The following is a 3424-nucleotide window of genomic DNA, read 5'->3' on the forward strand; positions in this document are numbered from 1 at the left end:
CAATGGCCCAGGCTGCTGTCCACAAAGCTCCGCCACTGCCTGCATGCATTCCTCGAAGGTGACAAAGCTTAAGTCTCTACTATTAAGAGCATCTCTAACGGACGCGCAACCGAACACAACCGAACAGGGAGCTAAATTATTTTTACAACGTCGAAATAGCTTTTTTGCATGCAGCAAGACACTTGCTCCAGCAGGCGCTGCAAAATATGGCACGACGATATAGCTTCAGCGGCACTGCAAGATGCAGCGCGTGCAAGCAGCCGGAGCTTGGAAAAAATTGAAGCAACACATACGAAAAATATGAAACAACACATAGGTTAAAATTCATAGCATAGTTCAAGCCCAACACCACAAGCTAGTCCATACGATACAGATAAATCTAGATAAAAATGATACTACGATGCAAATATAGTAGATAAAACGCGTTGACGATATAAACTAGATAACTACTCCTTGTTGTCGTCCTCCTCGGTGGTGTAGTTCGACGACAAAAACGTGTCCTTCCACCGAGGATCATTGTCGTCCCAGGTCGACGCAGGTCCCAGTTCCCACTGGGCTTCCGCCAATGCCTTTCGCTCATGCTTGTCCGAACGATCCCCGGCTCACTCCGACCTCTTCTGCGTCCAGAACTCGTTCTCGAGGGCGACATCCCGCGGGAAGCGCTCGCGCCACACCGCTATGGCATGCTCATCCGCCTCGGTGATGAGGAGGCGGCGCTCCCGCCTCTGCTGGATGCGGCGGTCCTTCGCGTGATTAGTCGCGGGGGAGGCGCGAGGTCATGCGCCTGTTGGCACGTCCACACGTCGGAGAAGTTTATCTGCGAGCGTGGCCTCTACAGGCGCCACGCCGCCGCGTCGTACGCGCAGGCGGCCTCGTGGGCAGTCTCGAACGTGCCGAGCACAAGGCGGGTATCATCGGAGTGGATCCCCATGTAATACATGCCAGAGGGGCGGCGGCGGACATCGTGGAAGCCGGAGCTGCTCCGGGGGGCCGGGGGCATGGCGGCGGCAGGGTGTTGGAGGCGAGGAAAAAGGGCGCGGCGGCGGATGGGCACCGGCAGAGGCGAGGATGTTCGGGCACGATGGGAAGAGAGATGTGTTGGAGACAGCGGTTGGCCGGTGCCCGCGCGTGGGATTTATAGAGCGCGCTAGACGCCGTGCCCCAAAACTGCCGCGCGCGTTGCCGCTTTTTCGCGCGCGAAGGTTTTTTAGCGCGCCGGACTTTTGCGCACCTGCTGGAGCACGCCAACCGGGCTCGCGTGCGCAAAAACAACGCTTTTTTTCACGCGCGTCAAATCTAGCGCACTTGTTGGAGATGCTCTAAAAGAGAGCTGGTATCACCGGAGCGGATCCCCGCGTAATACATGCCAGAGGGGCGGCGGCGGACACCGTGGAAGCCGGAGCTGCTCCGGGGGCCCGGGGGCGTGGCGGCGGCGGGGTGTTGGAGGAGAGGAAAAAGGGCGCGGCGGCGGATGGGCATCGACAGAGGCGAGGATGTTCGGACATGACGGGAAGAGAGATGTGTTGGAGACAGCGGCTGGCGCCCGCGCGCGGGATTTATAGAGCGCGCTAGACACCGTGCGCCAAAACTGCCGCATGCGAAGGTTTTTTAGCGCGCCGGACTTTCGCGCGCCTGCTGGAGCACGCCAACCGGGCTCGCGTGGGCAAAAACAATGTTTTTCTTTCACGCGCGTCAAATCTAGTGCGCCTGTTGGAGATGCTCTAAAGGAGAGTCGGTACCCGTAAACGTCTTCTCCCGGGAAATCCTGAAATAAATTCAGAAATAATGCGAGTACCAAGATTTGAACCATGGTGGGTTGGGGATACCACTGTCTATCTAACCATCTCAACCACATATTGGGTATGTTTACATCATCTTCTTTTTGGATTTTTCTTCCCACGTCCGCATCCTCGTTCGGTTTTCCATAGACATTTTATTAGTAATCTCACACGATGTCGCACACAAAAAAAAACTAGCGTATATAGAGTAAGTTGAAATAATCTTTGAACCAAATTGATACTTTTCTTTCCTTTTCCTATCATTCCCTTAAAACAATAATTACATTCACTAATTTATGGAATGTCCATAGGGGGGAAAAGCACTACGATGTCTCTATCGAGGCACTCGTACTTGGTGTTAAATCACTAAAATTTGTTTTTGACGTTGCAACGCATGGGTAATTAGAGGATAATTAGTTTGATGCCAAGAATTGGCATGCCAGTATTTGGCATTGTGCTAAGTATTGACTACTAATTTATTGATTATCAAATTGTCTTGCCTATCTCACATAAAATTGTCAATATTTGGCAAGTCTTGGTATTATCAATATTTGGCAATACCAACATTTGGCTAGCTTCCCCGTACAAAAAAATAAAAGATTGTCTAGCTTATTTGGCTGCAAACCAATCATGCTCTCAGTTAGCTTACTTTTTTTTTGAGAAATCTCAGTTAGCTTACATAGAGTTGAAGGAGGGATCCAGATCCTCTGACATTGGGAGCGAAGTCAGGGGAAGTTACAGTATCCTGACATCCTTTTGTCAGATTTCTCTAAACCGTGGTGTAACACAATGGTACACAAACAGTAATTATCTACAGTAATCCACAGACAGTACCAGTCTACAGTGATCCACGCATAGTGCAGAGCCCCCTGACATCCCTTCTTGGCTTTATACACACCGTTCACTTTGATGGAGTGGGAAGGTGAGGTTGGGGGCGGAGCCAAGGTTTCAGCATGAAGGCCCGAGCCTGGTTGATAAGATTTTTTTTCCTAGCGCAGACTATCATGATATTATACAATGCGCTGCTTTATATAAAAATATACTTGTGTCAGTTTAAATTGAATACATGGAAAATAAATATGTCAGTAATGTTGTGAGAAGAAAACTTAGCTGTTAATTGTTATGCAATGTCGAAGCAAGTTGCCTTCCATTTCGCTTTGAATTTAATCTCGACGGTGTTTAGTGGCGCTTTTCTCTTCATTACTGCAAGATTTTCATTTATATATTTGCTAATTTTTATATAGGTCACATCTAAGTTCCTCGCCATACGTTCTATTTTGTTTGGAAGATTCATGTTCGACCAAGGCAGCGCGAGTACGCAAGATCTTTAGGGTGTGGCTATGTCCCGCCTACTGCAAGGCAGTAGCTTGCCTCGCCTGAAGGCAACCGCTTTGTGGGCCGGCCTAGTAGTGCTGTCTCACGCCCGTTTTTCTTGCCTTTTATTTACCTTATATTTTATTTTGTTTCTATTTTTTCTCTTTTATTTTATATTTTTATTATCCTTTTATTTTAAAGTGTTCATCCCACATTTAAGAAAAATGTTAACCATGTATTTTAGAAAATGTTAGACATGTATAGAAAACTATTTCTGATGTACAAATATGTATGAAAATAATTAGTCATCAAAACATGTATTCAAAAAATGT

This window comes from Triticum dicoccoides, chromosome 6B (assembly GCF_002162155.2).
Source record: "Triticum dicoccoides isolate Atlit2015 ecotype Zavitan chromosome 6B, WEW_v2.0, whole genome shotgun sequence".
NCBI lineage: Eukaryota > Viridiplantae > Streptophyta > Magnoliopsida > Poales > Poaceae > Triticum > Triticum dicoccoides.